Source organism: Engystomops pustulosus, chromosome 6, assembly GCF_040894005.1.
Source record: "Engystomops pustulosus chromosome 6, aEngPut4.maternal, whole genome shotgun sequence".
NCBI lineage: Eukaryota > Metazoa > Chordata > Amphibia > Anura > Leptodactylidae > Engystomops > Engystomops pustulosus.
The window spans coordinates 37,380,756-37,399,859 of record NC_092416.1 but is presented as its reverse complement, the minus strand read 5'-3'; positions in this window follow the sequence as shown (position 1 = coordinate 37,399,859).

Below are 19,104 nucleotides of genomic sequence, written 5' to 3'. Positions count from 1 at the left end.
AGGCCAAAAGAGGCGAAGTCCCGTAGGGGTTAATTATTCAAACAACAACATTTATTTGATGGGAATACACTTTTGAACCCTGCAAGGAAAATGGGGCCTTCAACCGAGCAGCCAGCCATTTTTATCACAGCCAGCCCTGTCTGTTAGTCACCACCTCGGCTGAACATGGAGCCCGTTTGCAGGAGGGAACAGCTGGCGTCACTTGGGACCATTTTTGTTAATTAAGTTAATCTTGGGTTTTTTTGGTCCAATCTAATAAAGCAAAATAATAAAAACTCTGACCAAAATAGTCTTATTAAAAAATGTAAATTGCCTGTACAGAACATATACAGCAATTTTAGCCAAAAAAATTAAAAGTTTTGGAAAACTCGGATGAAAGTATTAAAAAAAATAGCTTCTTTATAAATAAAATTATTTTAAAGTTAAAAGGAGTTTGTGTGTGATTCGGGACGTTACCTTTTACTGATGGGACAGGAATTGGTTCTGTTCTGTCCCCAGTCCGTGTCTTCTTCCTATGGTTTTGGGCAAGTGACCTTCTTTATGGCTGTTTCTAGCATTTTGTCTATAGGGTTCATTTACTGTATTCTTCTGCTTCTTAAAAGCCCCACATGCACTCACTTACTTGAGTGGTTCCATAAGCCACAATCCTCCACTTTATTGACCCTTAACATAACAGTTACTATTACCATTCTAGTTCTGGAAAGTGTAACATCATTCCTCCATATCAGTTGTATCTTGTACTATGACCTGCTGATCTACAAACCTCCTCTACTTTGATCTTGGTCCATATCTGACCATACTTTCCCTCTTCCATCTGACCATTGGTGCTTTGTGCCAATCAACTTTAACCCTCTCAACCTACACAAGGGCTACTTCAAGAGGTAGTAAACTGGTGATTACTCTATAACAATGATAGCAAACCAATGGCACAAGTGCCAGAGGTGGCACAGGTCATTGCTCTAGAACAGAGTTTACCAGCAAGAATTCAAGGCCTTCACCTCCCAGATAGGCCAGGGCTTTCAACACTCATTTTAAAGGGACACATACTTGGCTACTTGGGAATGTAGGAGGGGAGAAGAAGTTTGGATACAGTTGGATTATCATTAGTGCTTTTAGCCCTTCTGCTCCAGGTCCCACGATTTTTTTTTCTGCTTCCTTGGAGGGATGCGACAATGAGAATCTGGATTTCTTCTCCTTCTTTCAATTATATTGGAGTCCTCAGTATGCCAATACGATTGACAGATGTTGCAGAACAGTAAGTTACTGCCTTGTTGGCAGTTTGCATTACATAAATGGATTTAGGCTGTAGTTTGTAAACTCAGTCTCTAAAAGGTTTTCCATCACTGCCGACAGCAATGTCCAGATTTTTATATGGGGACTAAAGGGGGGAAAACCCGAGGAATTACTTACTTGTGGTCAAGTGACACCAGATATGTGATATATTAAGTCCACAACTTCTATTTGTGAAATACAGGTTCTATTTAGCGATGAGTGGACCCATTGAATTTAATATACCTGTCCGGTTCTGGGTTGGGTTACCCAACCGGGACCCCAACCAGTAACACCCAACGCAAAGTCACCAGCGAATGCCCATGTGTTGGCACTAATTTGCCGGTGGCGTAATTTTGGGGAGGGTCATTGCACCCAATGACGTCGTCTTGTCACATCCGATTGCGTTATCGGGAAATGACTGCCTTCCAGCACCAATCGGACAGCACCACTCGGACCACTCATGTTAACAGTGGAGGCTGAGCCAAACCACACCACCGAACTTTAGTTGTGTAGCACTTTGTGGTTTGGGTCTGCTCAAAACTATCTATATCCTGTAGTTCTTATGACATTTGCGGGTCACTTCCCACGCATTTGGGATCCTTCGCCCATCCAACGTAGTGGACATTCTTTACCTAAGAACTTATTTTAGTTCTTCTTTCTAAAGGTCTTATTCAACATCTACAAGAATAAAAGATAAAGCTGCATATACTGAGAAGTCATGTCGCTTATTACATTGTTGCATTTATTGCTGCAGCTGCACAATTTTATGCATTTTTATCTCCATTGATATGAGCGGAAGTGACAGCGGAATTTGCTTTGCCAAGATAAAGTGAAATATGACTTACAGAGTCCAATGGGATTTTGTTCATTTTGGCTAAAATGTTAAAATACTTGCATGATTTTCTATGCAATACGTTTGGGCAGACCCTGATTTATTCAATAAGAAGTAGACTATAAAAATGATGCTGTTTCAGAATGACTAATATTTCATTAAAATGCTCCTTTAAATTCATGTAATGGGAAGCAATAGATTTATCCGTACTGTGTCAGAATATCTTTTACGTAAGGAGGATTTTCACTTCCTACAAGACGGCAAAGCACATTCATAGGAATCACGATATTGGAGATACAGGATTCAACACTGTCATACTGTACACAGGGTAATATCCTAGTGGGGCATGGGTCTGTTAAATTTAGTGTTATATTGAGTTTATAATAAAATTGCTTAAAAATTATATCATTGATTAGCTGTATTCTGTATGGAAACTCCACAGCCCCCCATGTGGTTACAGGAGAAAAATATAATGTTGTCATTTCACTTCATACCAAAGCTTTTAGAGAAATGTAATCAGGTAAATAGTTCACATGTGAACATAGGTTGCATGTATGGCAGTCAACACCCTAATGTTAAACCTTTACTAGGTGCTAGAGGGAAGGTAGTTTGGTCATTGCACCCAATGACGTCGTCTTGTCATATCCGATTGAGTTATTGGGAAATGATTGCCTTCCAGCACCAATCGGACAGCACCGACCACTGATGTTAACAGTGGAGGCTAAGCCAAACCACACCACCAAACTTTAGTGCTGTGGGACTTTGCGGTTTGGGTCTGCTCAAAACTATTTATATCCTGTAATTCTTATGACATGTGGGGTCACCAAGTGCATATTCTGCACATATGGGATCCATCACCCATCCAATGTAGTGGCCAAATTTAATTGGTACTGATTAACAGGTCTCACTAGTAGGAAATGCTGCTGTATGGAACTAGTTACTAGGGACCATCATAATATTATAATCATAATATTCAACTACAGAAACAGCTGTGTTTACTTATTATTTGGGGTATAAAAAGCTTTGTCAAATGTTTTACATAGTGGCATGCTTTAACAAGTTCTGTTACATCATTGAGCCTTTCATGTCATGTGTCATCTATGGTTCTTTCCTTTATCCATTAACATTTGTAAAATCTACCTCATGTATATATCTGATCACATGAAATTACAGCACGCCTCCATGGAGGATGGGAAGGAGTAGAAGTCCATGCAGGCTGTTGTCATATCATGTGTTCAGATACATAAATGGGGTAGACTTTTCAATGTTAGTAGGTAAAGGACCTTGGATGACATCACCTTGGTCCCATGACATGAAGTGTTGAATTGTGAGGATGTATATGGCATAAGGAGAAGTAGATGGGAGAGTCCAGCACTGAGTAGGACTCGCCCCCTCTGATATCAGGCTAGGTAACATAAAGTTGATTTTATGGGGATGTGAGATAAATATTTTTTATCTAAAAGAAGGGTGTCAGGGCTCTATAGGTACCTGTCACTAGTTATAATGGTGAAAAAGCTGTGACAGGTTCCCTTTAAATTCCTAGACAACCATGGACTTTGATGGAGATCAGCCATAGTTACCTCTCTAATTTATTACTACTATTAGGCGTCTTAAGTAGGGTGTAAAAATGGATGGGGTAAGCACAAAACTGTATCATGCTCCAGAGAAAGGGTAACTATAGTATAAACTTTGTAAAAATAAATTCTAGTATCCGAATGGTCAGGTAAAAGCACAAAGAGAATGAAACTAACATCTCGCTCAGAATTTGAATGAGGGATGTGGATGATATCATGAATTTTTCATTCCTCTTAGGGTTAACAAGGTAATTACAGAATTATATATTTGGGATGTTTTTGTTTAATTATGTTTTAGCTGTATTTAACAGTTACTGTGTTCCGTATGGGAAAAGCACCATAGTATACCTTGCCTGCAGGTAAATGCAGATGATAAGACGCGTCATATTCCTTATTTTATTAGATTCACAACTACTTCCAAAAATGTGATACCCAATATGCCAATGGCTATGAGTTTATTTGGTATTTTTTATTCCCCATAAGCACCAATCTGCTAAATACAATGTCTGGTATTAAATCTGAATACAAAACCAATTCCTGTTCTTTCAAGAGTGTTATTGTATATTTATGTCATATACTAGGCATGGATGAAATGTGAATGTATCAAGCATATTCCTGAAATCTTGTTGAATGTCAACTTTATATAATCAAATTTTTTTTTTCCACGCCGTATTCTCAACTAAGATATTGGTCCTCTGACCTTCTTACCACCTGCTGAGGTGACCACATCCTGGTGAAAAGTGGAGACAGTATCAAAGAAACGGCAAAAAAACTGTTGCTGTTAGCTATCTGCAGCATTCCCTACTTCTGTAAGACACCGATGGTCCTTCAGGCTCATTAGCATAATTTGAAAAGTTGATTTTAGAAGGAAGGAGGACAACAAATATAAGACGATTACAGCAGTCATGGTACCTGGATCTATAAGTAAGTGTCCCTGGTTTATCACGATGGATTTTGATGGCAGATTTCCTCTACAACTCTTTTAATATAATATCTGGTAGCAGTTGTCTTTTCTCTTTATTTTCCTTAACTATTTCCATACTTTATACAACATAATTGCATGTTCCATTGATTTTAATTTAGCCTTTTAACTTAAACAGCATGTGCGTAACAGGGGATAATTAGGGGGTAGGGGGTGATACCTGGTTCTGGTTCCCACCTGAGTGTATAGCAGGTGGTTGTTGCGCACCAACCGATCCCCTATTTATGGCAAATCCGTTGCACAGGTCATTAATTTGGGCCAGCAACCCCTATAATTGAGAATATACCTTTGGCTAAATATGACCATCTGTTTAAGACAATAATGTTCGGTTACATCATGTTGCAAAGTTATATTATGTACGTCTCTGAGGCTATGCAGTGTTTCTGTCAATAACAGCAAAGAAGTGCAGCACAGGGACGGATGAACTCTATGGGGCAGATTTACTTACCCGGTCAATTCGCGATCCAGCGGCGCGTTCTCTGCGGTGGATCGGGTCCGGCCGGGATTCACTAAGGCAGTTCCTCCGACGTCCACTAGGTGGCGCTGCTGCGCTGAAGTTCCCCGGAATGCACTGATCTTCACCAAGCCGGACCGAGTGAAGGTAAGCGCGAGTACCGTGACACTTTTTTATTTTTTTTTAAATGCGGCGTTTTTTCCGAATCCGTCGGGTTTTTGTTCGGCAATGCCCCCCGATTTCCGTTGCGTTTATGCCAGCGCCGATGCCCCACAATCCGATCACGTGTGCCAAAACCCCGGGGCAATTCAGGAAAAATCGGCGCAAATCGGAAATATTCGGGTAACACGTCAGGAAAACGCGAATCGGGCTCTTAGTAAATGACCCCCTATAAGATTGCTTTATTCCAACCAAATGCAACATTTCAATCTCATTGTGATCTTTGTAAAGCATGTGTACATAGTCCAAAAATAACATATATATAGGGGCTTATTTACTAAGGGTCCCGCGGCCACACTATAGTCAGATTTTCCGACATTTTCAGGGATTGCACGGCTGTGACAGGTATTTAGAAGGGGATTGTGTCACACACGATTGGATTTTGGCGCAGCTGCACTGGCTTTTATGGAACAGAAATCGGGGGGCATGGACGTCGGACGATCCGACTGATTCGGACTGAGCGCAGGATTTAAGATTCAAATTGTGTCACAAGATCAGGCACTTACATGCACCAGGAAGAAGAAGGTGAACTCTGTTGGACCTGAGCTGGGAAGTGACACATGCAGGATATCGGGCACACGATCTTCGTAAATTGCAGCACAGTGCATAATCGTCGGACAATGCACTTTCAGTGAACTCCTCCGTGGACCCTTAGTAAATGAGCCCCAGTGTGAGAAATAATATCTATGGCACAATTGCTCAGAGATCACATGATTCATGGTAAACAAGCAACAGAGATAACATGACAGAGATCACATGAATCATGGTAACCAAGTAAAATCGAAGGAGAAAGCCACAGCACCGAGGAGTAAATTATGAGGGGATCTTTATTGGTACATCATCCGGGCAAAAAAAATGCAACGTTTCGATTCAAGTGTGAATCTTTTTCACAAAAAGATTCACACTTGAATCGAAACGTTGCATTTTTTTTGCCCGGATGATGTACCAATAAAGATCACCTCATAATTTACTCCTCGGTGCTGTGGCTTTCTCCTTCGATTTTGCTGTGACTGAAGTTTTTGAACGCCTGAACTTCCAGCTGCGAGCACCAACCCCCAGGAGGGACTATTGTGGATTGCTGTCCTTTCTCTCTATTTGATGGTAACCAAGTATACATAATATTATTAAATCTATATGATCCACGGTAGTACAAAGAGCTGTATTCCCTGAACAATATCTAGCTTTCTGATATTCCATAATGAAAATAAGCGGTCTCCGATTACCATGCTTACCATGAGATCATGTGATCTCTATCATGTGATCTATTTTGCTTGGTTACCATGAATCATGTGATCTGTCCGTTTGGATATACCTGGGCAACTGTACTGTAGATATATCTCAAAATTATTTATTTGGGATGTAGGCACATGTATATACATCACTATGTATTAATAGATTTATGATGTAAACACTGTTTTTAATGTTTTGTATGATATAACTTTATACACTGGAAATGATGTCATTATGTGGAGACGCTATATATATGTTGTTATTGGACTATGTGCACATGCTTGACGAAGATCACAATGCGATCGATACTTTTCATTGGGTTGGAATAAAGCACCCTTATTGAGTTCCCCCGTCCTGTGTCTTCTTTGCTATTGTTGGATCCATGAGGAACCCCTGACTGGGGCTGACGGACTGCTGGCTCCCTCCACAACTACTAGTCTTTTTTGACCTTGGGTTTGCTGTCTACTATTTCTGTATGTGTTCCTGTTGTATTTACCATATTGAACCATATTGCCAACCATATTGTTGGCAAATTTCGATCTAGACTAAATTTCAGCTAAAGAAATGGAAGACCTATTGGCATCTTCAAGGACTTAAATGAACTACCTCTTTGTTTGTGGTTGAGTTGAGGTCATCGGTAAATAGCGACTGGTTGGTCTTCATATCTGTTGGTGGTGAGATGTCCGTTGTCAGCTTGTACAATGCTACTAGACCGTTTTCTAATGTTTTTGCCATTGTATATGGCTGTCCAGAGTGGATTCTAATAACAATGCTCCCTAGTTCTCTATTTTTTCGTGGAATAGTCTTTTCAGATAGGACAATTTTCCTCCTTAAAATAGAAACCTTTTGTTAGAAGGATCTATTCATTGTCAATTTGTAACCCCCAGTGTCATGGTTTGTATTTGAGATTGCTATTATCTATCTATTACTATCATATTATCCAGGTTTATATCCAAAAGCTGTTTTATAATAGATACAACATATTGTATTAATATCTCACAGGTTCCCACAAAAGACGTTACACACCCAATTATGGTATCAGGGCAGGAAAGATTGCATTTTAGTCTCAGCACGTTAGAAACATCAGTGATGATTGGTCAAAATTAGATGAAACTAGACACTTAATCATAAACCATCTACAAGGACTATGTGTTCCTTCTGTATTTTAGATTATTCTATTGAGTATCTTTATATGTAGTATATATAATTTCATCACAATCCCAGCTGTTAGTGCGGGAGCCCGGCTATCACTCACAGCTGAGCTCCGACAGCAATCACAAGGGCTCTGCTTATGAGCCCGGGCGATCGCTCAGATGTACATGTACATTGGGATGTGACATTAAGGGGTTAATGTAGGTTTCTTTGTAAAAGTTGTTTTGAAAAAGTAAAATTCCTCTATAGTGTTGAGTGGGTCCGAACTGTAAAGTTTGGGTCCATAATGAACTTTGCAAGTTCGGGCCCCAGTCTTGGACAACAACTTTAGCCAGTTTATATCCGAGTCCGGCTCAATACCGCCGCCAGACTATATATGCAATATAGAAGTATGTACAGTATATATACACCAGGCTACGCACCAATAGAAATTGTACTTAACTAAGAAATGAAGTTAGGAGATGTGATATAGTTGAAAGTGCTTCTTTTCACACTTTTTTTCTGGAATCTGCACAGATTGACTACAGCCCTGTCTACTGGAAACACTCAGACAGATGGCGTGCATATCACACACGCAAAGATTTTTTTTTTAAGACATGTAACAGTGCCACATGAGCTTGATGAATTAGGTGATGTCATTTCAGAGCGTGAATGCAAGAGAATGGTTCACAGAGACTTGATAAATTATCCAACTACAGGTGTCGTATACTTGGCAACATGTAGTGAATACACAAAGTACTGGAGCACCTAAAGTTCCAACAAATCGTACATCATCCGTGTAAGTTTCTCTCACAGCTAAGTCCTTGGGCCATTGCATATATCTAGACCAGACTGCTCATATAATAGATCTCAGTTATTGACCAAATTATTAAATTATGTACATACAATCTTTAGTGGGGAATGAAAGGATTTTGTGCTGAAGTTTTTTTTCCCTTCCTTTTTTGCCTGTTGGTCTCACACAAGCACAGCACATACAGCTCTAATACATTCATTCACATACACACAGCTCTGCTACTTTCCCACACTCATGCACAGATCTGCTATATCCATACTCACACACATCTATGCTACATCCAAACACGCACTCACAAATCTGTAACATCCATACACTCACACACATCTCTGCTATATTACTTCATTCACACATCATTCTTACATAATAATAATTTATTTTATTAAAATAGCGCACACAAATTACACAGCACTACACAGAGCTTGCCAAATCAGTCCCTGTCCCCATTGGGGCTCACAATCTAATCCATTCACTCCCACACACACAGCTCTGCTGCATCCATTTACTTACACAAATTACTGCTACAACCATTCACTCATACACCTCTTGCTAAATTCACTCACTTACTTCGGTCTGCTACATACATTCACTCACATGAACACTCTCATCACTACTACATCCATTCACACACTGCTCTTCTTCATGTCCAGTCCCAATGCCAAAACTGATCAGGTTTGTTAATAGACCACCAAAACGATATCATGTCCAGTATCCCAAAAAATACCAAACTGTCATCAATCAAACAATGTCATGTCCGGTATCCCAATGAGATATCATGTCCCAGTATCTCAATCGCCGGCATGTTTTGAGGGAGGTTGAGCTGATCCCAGACTCTAACATCAAATGAAGTGTCTAGGGGACCCAAACCTCCAAAGTTCATTATGAACCAGATCCAATAAAAACATACAGTTGGGTACGGAAAGTATTCAGACCCCTTCACATTTTCACTCTTTGTTTCATTGCGGTGGAATGATATCAGAGAAGTTTGGGTTTTTTTGCTCATTAATGTAAACTCTGCACCACATTTTGAAGAACAGAAAAAACTGAAATATCACATGGTTATAAGTATTCATCCCCTTTAAGCAGCTTTTGAGGTAGAAAAGGATTTCAAGTCCTTAAAAAGCCCATAAGTGGGTCTGCTCAAACCTACTGTAGACATTACCTCACAGCAAAGGTTACAATGTTACAAGTTTGGAAAAGGTTACAAGGTTTTTCCAGGAATTTCATATTAAAGGAAACCTACCATTTGATTTGATGCAGTATGAAGCAAACATACCTTGAGAATGCTGTAGCTACACTGATGCAGGATCATATCTTGGTTATCCCTGAGTTGAGTGGTTATGTTGATAAAACAGATATAACATTATGATGATGCAGCTCTGTTGCTTCTATGGCTCCTTCTGTACTTGGTTCAGCGCTTCTCCTAGCCTGTGAGTTTTTCTCTGTAGGAGAGGATGATGTAATCACTCTTCTCCCTGCCAGGCAGAATAATCAATTTCTGCACCATCCCCCTGCTGCTGTATATGAGTGATCCAGCTTAGGTTTATTAGTCATGCTTGACTAACCTCCATTTGTAATTATAAGCCCAGTGTCGATCTAATGTGTTGATCTTGGCAGTCAGCCTTACCCAGCTTTCCCAAGGTCCTGAATGTTATAATTGTTTTTTTTTAAGCAAAAACACTCAGCACAGGGATAAAACAAGATACCAGTGTAGCTACAGCATTCTCAAGGTATGTTTCCTTTATATATTCTCCAGTAACAGTCTATCTCATATCTATCTAGTTAGTCATTCTATATGCCATTGAATTTTGGAAAGTCTTAGACTTCAGTACTTATCCTTAAACATGCTTAGCTGGCCAGTTGCTCCCAAGATGCCTAATTACTCACCAGTTCTACACAATTCATGTTCTTTTCAATAAGAAAGACTCGCCAGCTGTACTACTTATTACACAGAACTCCCAAGGCTTACATACTGCCCAAAGTTTATGAAAATTGTCACATAACAGGTGCCGATATAATTCCATAGGAAACTTAACCCTGACTGTACATGACATTTACAAAGAATGGTTTGCAACTTGCATTACATTTGTTACCATCTAATTTTGTACCCGATTATATCGTAAAAACACATTTTGATGATTTCTTCTTTTGTTTTTCCTTCTGTTCTTGCCTCATTTTTTTCCACTCAGCTTGCTCTCTCAATTTTCAGCTCCTTCCTTGTATCAGTAATGATGTTAAAAGCCAACATATAATGGAATTACTGTAGATTAAGAACACTTCTTACTTTTGAGTGGAGAAATTTAAGGAGGTTTCTTTTTTTTCCCAAGTTATTTTACAATAAGTTTTATTAAAGTACAAAGGGTTCAGAATACAGGAACAAGTAAAAAGAGATTAATGTTAAAGGGGAAGAAACTATAAAATAAAGAATGAAAAAATTAAATAAGATATCAGATTTACATTCTCTTTAACATGCAAAAGTAAATATCAATATGATGTAAAATATTTTCTTTTATTTTCAGATTTTTTCCCCTCTTTATTCTGCCTGGGTATAATATGGATTGACAATTTGTCTAGTATTACCATTTAGCAATATGCTGTACAGTAGGTAGAGGAGATAAGCTGTGACATCACCTATTGTCAGTAGTGATGTAATGATGGGTCAGTGTTATCTATATAGAGGACATTGTACAGGGAGAAGGAGATAAGCTGTGACATCATCTATTGTCAGTAGTGATGTAATGATGGGTCAGTGTTATCTATATAGAGGTCATTGTACAGGGAGGAGGAGATAAGCTGTGACATCATCTATTGTCAGTAGTGATGTAATGATGGGTCAGTGTTATCTATATAGAGGTCATTGTACAGGGAGAAGGAGAGAAGCTGTGACATCATCTATTGTCAGTAGTGATGTAATGATGGGTCAGTGTTATCTATATAGAGGTCATTGTATAGAGAGGAGGAGATAAGCTGTGACATCATCTATTGTCAGTAGTGATGTAATAATGGGTCAGTGTTATTTATATAGAGGCCATTGTACAGGGAGGAGGAGGAGATAAGCTGTGACATCATCTATTGTCAGTAGTGATGTAATGATTGGTCAGTGTTATCTATATAGAGGACATTGCACAGGGAAGGGGAGGGGATAAGCTGTGACATCATCTATTGTCAGTAGTGATGTAATGATGGGCCAGTGTTATCTATATAGAGGTCATTGTATAGAGAGGAGGAGATAAGCTGTGACATCATCTATTGTCAGTAGTGATGTAATGATGGGTTAGTGTTATCTATATAGAGGTCATTGTACAGGGATCGGGAGGAGATAAGCTGTGACATCATCTATTGTTAGTAGTGATGTAATGATGGGTCAGTGTTATTTATACAGAGGCCATTGTACAGGGAGGTGGAGGGGATAAGCTGTGACATCACCTATTGTCAGTAGTGATGTAATGATCGGTCAGTGTTATCTATATAGAGGTCATTGTATAGAGAGGAGGAGATAAGCTGTGACATCATCTATTGTCCATAGTGATGTAATGATCGGTCAGTGTTATCTATATAGAGAACATTGCACAGGGAAGGGGAGGAGATAAGCTGTGACATCATCTATTGTCAGTAGTGATGTAATGATGGGTCAGTGTTATCTATATAAAGGTCATTGTACAGGGAAGGGGAGGAGATAAGCTGTGACATCATCTATTGTCAATAGTGATGTAATGATGGGTCAGTGTTATCTATATAGAGGTCATTGTATAGAGAGCAGGAGATAAGCTGTGACATCATCTATTGTCAGTAGTGATGTAATGATGGGTCAGTGTTATCTATATAGAGGTCATTGTACAGGGAGGGGGAGGAGATAAGTTGTGACATCATCTATTGTCAGTAGTGATGTAATGATGGGTCAGTGTTATCTATATAGAGGTCATTGTACAGGGAGGGGAGGAGATAAGTTGTGACATCATCTATTGTCAGTAGTGATGTAATGATGGGTCAATGTTATCTATATAGAGGTCATTGTAGAGGGAGGGGGAGGAGATAAGCTGTGACATCATCTATTATCAGAAGTGATGTAATGATGGGTCAGTGTTATCTATATAGAGGTCATTGTAGAGGGAGGGGGAGGAGATAAGCTGTTACATAATCTATTGTCAGTAATGATGTAATGATGGGTCAGTGTTATCTATATAGAGGTCATTGTATAGGGAGGAGGAGGAGATAAGCTGTGACATCATCTATTGTCAGTAGTTATGTAATGATGGGTCAGTGTTATCGATATAGAGGTCATTGTACAGAGAGGAGATAACTTCAGACAACTGTGTCTAGATGAATTATGTGGCTCCAGGTATGGTAGAAAAATTTATGAAGTGTGACGTTTCAATACCATGCAAAGATGCAAATTTATGTACAAATCCACTTTAGTCTCTCAGTAGGATAGGAAAAATTTAGGAATTAGTTGCACCAAATTTGTGACATTTGATCAACTTTTTAAATAAAAAGATTCATATCCACTCCAAACATTAACATCTCAGTCTGATATGCAAAAGGCAATCTTACGACGCTACAAAAATTGGAGTAAGATCCTATCTAATGATAAATCTGCTTCATTGCCTTTAAAACACAAGATAGATAAGTCGTAAGAGGGTTGAAACACAATGTCAACTGTTTGCAAGTGTAGAATATCTTTCCCATGTGGCTGCCTGCTTCCCAAGCTAAACTATGCCACAGTCCCCTCAGGTATGGCCTGTTTGGAGAATGGCAATAAAAAAAGTTTGTTGTAGCTCACCCGATACAACCTCTGGTTACTGCACGTCACGGATTCCACGCGGACCAGGTGCGTTTATACTGAGGAATAGGAAGTCCAGAGATTATTAAAACTTCATCTTTATAGTGGATGCATATTCCATTACAAAAAGTAAAATACCGCTTGTGTCTCTTCAATAGCTGGCTACTAGATGGTGGGTATTGCCTGGCTTGGCCAACGCGTTTCTAGTGTCACCCAACACTCTTACTAATGGCTAGTGTCATGAACGCTAGGTAAAATTTGAATGTTATGAGACCGGAAACTCTGCTGGTTTGAGGCTGAGATTGATAATATCTGCCATGGATTATTAGCGTTCACAAGAACAGCACCGCTGGTAAGTATATAACAGATATGCCTCTATAATAAAAAACGTGTGCTTGACGTACAATATACTGTATATTCTGATTAAATATAACAAATATCAAATTGTGCCAAATAAACAAATATAAAAAATATCAAACAGTGCCAATAAAAACAAAAACAGGCTAACCTTACATACCTTGTTAACTTGGGAACAGTGCGGAATTAAACGTATAAGACGGGACTGTAACCCGAAATATATAATACAGAAAGATATAACACTGGCATGTGATGTACATTAACCTTGACAATTGTATAAATGTACTCTCATTGTTGGAAAGTTGAGAGATGCGATCGCACAGTATTGTACAGAGCATTGTATGTATTTGATTGCATTGGAATTATGTTATTTCCTATAATTAAACATTAATTCATTTTTATAATTGAGGCCTTGGGGGTATCTAGTTTGTAAGTTTGTCACTTAAATAATAATAATAGAGCTTTATTTATATAGCGCCATCATATTTCACAGAGCTGTACAGAATACCGGATACATATATAAATGAAACAAGAAATTATAGAGTAATAACATAATCAGATGAAACAATTGGAGGGAGGGTCCTACTCGCCAGAGCTTACAATCTATAAGGACGAAGGCCTGAGATAGAAGTGACTTATACGAAGGTCCAGCCATTGTTTATGGGATAAAATAATTAAATAAATAAATAGATAAATAATTCTGAATGAGCCAGTCACCATCGGCTATCGATATGCACAGAAACTAGGGAGCATCCATCTGCAGAGAAACCTTTTTAATTATGGTTAGACAGGAGGTTTACTTAGACTGATTACTTAGACAGGAGGAGAGATCAGTGAAGATCAGTGAAGGATTAGAGAAAACAAAGTAAAAGTTACATGCATTTAGGAAATGTGATAGGCCTACCTGAAAAGATGAGTTTTTATGGCATGTTTGAAAGTTTGGTAGTTAGGTATTAACCTAATAGATTGAGGTAGTGAATTCCAGTGAATAGGTTCAGCTCGGGAGAAGTCTTGGATTTTCAAAATGAGAAAGAACGTAGATCATTTGCGGATCGAAGAGCACGGCCTGGTTAATAGACTGAGATGGGAGATGAGAGAGGAGAGGTAGGGAGGTGCGGTACTGTTCAGAGCTTTGTGGAAGAGGGTGATTAATTGATAGTCCATTCTTATTATATGTAAGGTGCAAGTGAGAGGTCAGAATCCAGCATCTTTATTAGAATTGAATACGGAAGGTGATGGGCAGCCAGTGGAGTGACTGACACAGAGTAGAGGCATACGTGTAGAGTTGGGATGTATAGATTTTTCTGGCCACTAGATTGTAGTGGAGAGAGTTTAGTAAGTGGAAGACCGATTAGTAGGGAGCCACAGTAGCCGAGAACGGAGTAAATCAGTCCGACAATTAAGGTATTAAAGGTTTCCATGGTCAGTAAAGGATGGATTCAAGAAATGTTTTTTGAGGCGCAAACGCCAGGTGCATGAAAGTGATTGTACGTGAGACGCAAATGAGAGGTCTGAAGTCCAGCACAACTTTACTTTACTAGAATTGGCTAATTTCTTAAGAAACCAATTCAATAAAATACAATATAATAAATCATGTTTTCTTGAAGAGCTGGTCATCTATCGAAAATATGTCAAACCAAAGACCTTAAAGTGTTAAAGGTTATTATAGTATCAACATTGTTAGATACTTCAGGTATAAGAAATAGAAATTATACATTTATACTAAATACATTTTGTAATGTGAAGTTTCAAGAGCTTCCACTCACTCCGAGAAATTAATGCTTGGAATGACCTCCAATGGCTTGTACAAGTTCTCCATTTGCTAATCTGTCATTACTACAAGAAAAGGGAAGCATTAGCTTCCTTAACCTCTCATCACTCCAGAACGGTATCGGCATAATTAGTACTTGGTACACAAGGGCCCAGTCATACAGGAAATAAACATTTATCGCACACATAGCAGTTTCATCCCACGTCATGTTGAGTTTGTTTGTAGGCATTGGATGATATTATTGCAATTTCATGTTAATTTGGAAAATAATAAAAGTCATTTGATGACTAAGTAATATATGTAGTATTTATAAATGGATTTGATAATCAATTCTGCAATTTCTTTTTTTTTCTGAAAAGAGTAATTACTGTCTATTTCTATTAAAGAGATAACTGTAATCTCTCACTTGCTTTGTTCTTTTGTACGGCGTAGACAATGGTCTATTCAAAATAAGCTTTTCATGAAACGCCATTAAAACGCAATTAGACAGCGGCTATTAAGACCAAAATCATCCAAACAGATTCAGCAAGTGAGATGAAACAATACTAACACAAACAATAAGACAAATAGTAAAAATCTAATTGAGATGTAATTACGATGAGCATAGATTATTTAGGGTCACCTGTGAACTAAACCAAGAAAGGGGGTGGGGTAATCTGTACATTGAAACTGACTTTAGATTACCCTATATAATTGGAAAAATATACCAAATATAATTGGAAAACCCCTATAAAGAAAAAAAAAAAGTACTTACCCGGACCAGTCTACCCATTGTCGAAGCATCATTTCTTAGATAGGCCAATCAAAGGCCTCAGAGGTCAGAAGGGCAAGAGCGGTAAAGTCACTGTAGAATATTACAATTGATCTGAACTGCAATATTTTGTCAGTCAGAAGTTTGTGTTTGGCGTGCTCACCCCTACAGGTAACGCCTGCATAAGTGCTGGTACCTAACGTGAATGTTAACCCTCGCAAATGCCCAACAATGTCATGGGGAGCCTCAATCTGGTTTTCCCAGCACAATGGTTATCACACACAGCACTGATAACAAGTATTACGGGTGAGCATTCAGGTTCAAAGTTCAGCTGAACTCGACGAACCTGAACCTGAACAAGTCCACTCATCACTACTCAACATCTCCGATCTCTCTTTTGTGACCGCTATCACCACTGATTGACCGTAGAGTTCATATGACTGCAGATACTTCTGTTTAAACAGTGAGTCTGAGGGTCAGAACAAGGAAACTATATTTTTGAAATTTCCCTTCCTTCTGTCCAAGCCCCCAGAGATTTTCCATTAAAACTGTTAAACCCCTGGATAAAACCGTTGATTCCAGCAGGATCAGTCAACAAAGATCTATCAGAAATAGATGGCCCACTTCAGTAAAAGCAGCATTTTAACTTGAGGGTGGAGGAGAACAGATGCCTGACAAGAAGAGGAGAAGGCAATATAATATTATATATATATATATATATACAAAATAGTGAGAAACAACTATAAATATCTCTTATATTCTATGTCCTTTTCTTTGAGTAAAGATTTGCACACTCTTGGCATGATGCACACTTGATGAGCTTCAAGAAAAGGTTTTCAGATTTTTATGTCAGAGGTGCCCTGTCAGGTGTAATAAGTGGGATTACTTGCCTTATAAATAGGTTTGGGACCATCAGTTGTGTTGTGCAGGAGTCAGGTGGATACACAGCTGATAGTCCTACTAAATAGACTGGTAGAATTTGTATTATGGCTAGAAAAAAGCAGTAAGTAAAGAAAAACTAGTGGCCATCATTACTTTAAGAATTGAGGTTTAGTCAGTGCAGTTGCAATAACCATCAAGCACTACAAAGAAACAGTCTCATATGAGGATCGCCCTAGGAAAGGAAGACCAAGAGGTTGGGAAGTAAGAGTTCTGCCAATTAATGCCGTCATGTAGGCGTGTGGAGTCTAATAGCCATGAATGCTCCACTAGGGGGATCCTGGGAAAATATACAAAGTTTTTCATGATGGGATAAGGAAAACCACGCCTCTTTTAGCTACCACGTAAGGCAGCTCCCTTGACATCAAGCATGACTTACAAGAGGCCTTATGACATTAAAACCAAACCAGTACATCTTTTCAGAATGAACAGACTCCCAACTGTATTTTTAATTTTACGTTTTTTTTAAATTATATTTGCCTTCACTATTTATTTTTGAAAACTTCTATTATGACTTGAGTAGGACTCATACAACTTTTTATTAATTTCTCTCCTTGGATTTACTAAAGTAATAGGAATCTACATCATCACTGCTCTTGACTCGTCTGTTCACTTTTGTGATATTTATCTACTAGATTTTTTAATCAGATATATTTGCTTCTGGGACCTGTTTGAAGTTTATTAATGCTGGATTAGCCATGTATCTTAATTGGAACTTTTGGCGAAATGTTAGTATTAGCTCTCACCTTCTCTTCCCATCTATTCCATGCATCTTAATTGGGTCTCCATATTTTGTGAAATGTTAGTGTTTACTGTACTCTCACCTCCCGCATTAATGCACTGCTTTTCATTTTAATCCATGTGTCTTTAATCTTTCGTCTAGCGTTGGCCCACATTAGTGCTGGGAACTTATTGTTACTTTCCACTCTGCCAGTAATTTACAGCAAGCTTTTATTTTTCGATTTCTTTAGATTCCATGTTACCATGTTAGCACCTTCCCCTTCTTATATTTGTGAGATGTGAGAACATTTTCAACAAAATTAATATTGACTCATCAAAAATAAAGGTGATAATAAACAAGATGAATTTATAACTGAGCTAATGGAAAATGCAACTCTATCCAACATGTTATTGTAATAATATACCTGCTAAAAGGAAATGTGATTGAAAATTGGCTCCATTTTCATTCAATTAGTGGTTTTTCAGTGCTTTGTCTAAAATAAAATATACTGATAATTTAAGAGGGGTCCTTTGGGGAAACACACTGATGACCTATTGCTATGATAGGGCAGCATTATATGGTTAATGACCTCTAGGATGTTAATGGGGGTCAGTTACATTTAAGAATGCACAAACTTATCCACAAAACATTTCTGTGTCAAACGTTTCACATTCATATTGATTACCCATCAATAGGATCAGTCATCAGATTGAGGGTAGCTCCCATAAATGAATCAAAAGTTTCTGCTGTCTGGGGTGAGCTACAGAATGACCCCCCTCCACCCCATACAGTAGTAATATATCAGGTTATTTTTTTAGGAAGTGGGTTCTCCATGCTGACATTGGGTGTGCAGAGCCACTATTTTTAGGTGTCTTGCTTTATAGCAGATGACTACGTCCCTGATGCTTTCCCCCCAGCAGTGCTCCCAGAGGCAAAAGACTCATCTCGCCTCATGGTTGGTGCACCTCTGATGGCTCAACATCTGAGACCTCCAGCAATAAGCTTATTCAATGCCAGAACATGTAGAATGGTGCCATTCCCTGTGTAGTAGCTGTGCCAGGGAACTGTATATAATTTGATATTGATTAATATCATATGGATGAGTCATCTATGTAAATAAGAATGTAAACTCCTTTTGTTAGCACAATGTTCAGATCAGATTGAGTCCTTAAATTTTGATCTCCGTTCATCATAAATCCGTGGTCTATCCCAGTAAGACCTCGGTGGAGCGTATAGAGAAAGGTCTTTCAAAGCCGATGACGAATATAATGAAACAA